The following is a 614-nucleotide window of genomic DNA, read 5'->3' on the forward strand; positions in this document are numbered from 1 at the left end:
TAGCTAGAACTGGTAAATTCTATAAGTCTAGTTTTTGACTGGTAAGAAGAACATCCTTGCATATGTTCATGTAGTTTTCACTTTATATAAATGGTCTGCATTCCAAGGACTTTTATGATTTGATAAAATGTTTTTATATATATACATATAAAATGGTAGATTTTGTAGGTATTAGTGTTTTTTTAATAGACTAAGTAATAACTAAAATAAGCAATTGCTTCAGTTAATGATAAATACTGCACTGTGTACTATTGGAGCAGTGAGCAGAATTGAAAACACAACTAATATTATCATAGCATTTTATTGGATGATATATAACAAACACTAAACACGCATTTTCTATGAGTCAGTTAGATTTTCTACAGAACTTTTAATAAACTAACAATTTAACATTTTATTGTACCTATTGTTAGATAAAATGCATTTTACTGTATGAAAATATGAAATTTTAATGTTGTGTCATTTTTTATTTGAGTTATTAGTACTAAAGTTAGTTGTGTTTATTCATATCTAGGAATTGTGGGTAAAGATACACTTATAATAAATTACTTTATTTGGCTTTCCCATAACAAAGAGGAATCATTATGCTTGCTAAACACTGTTTCTTTGGAGCT

Source organism: Limulus polyphemus, unplaced genomic scaffold, assembly GCF_000517525.1.
Source record: "Limulus polyphemus unplaced genomic scaffold, Limulus_polyphemus-2.1.2 Scaffold144, whole genome shotgun sequence".
Taxonomy (NCBI): Eukaryota; Metazoa; Arthropoda; class Merostomata; order Xiphosura; family Limulidae; genus Limulus; species Limulus polyphemus.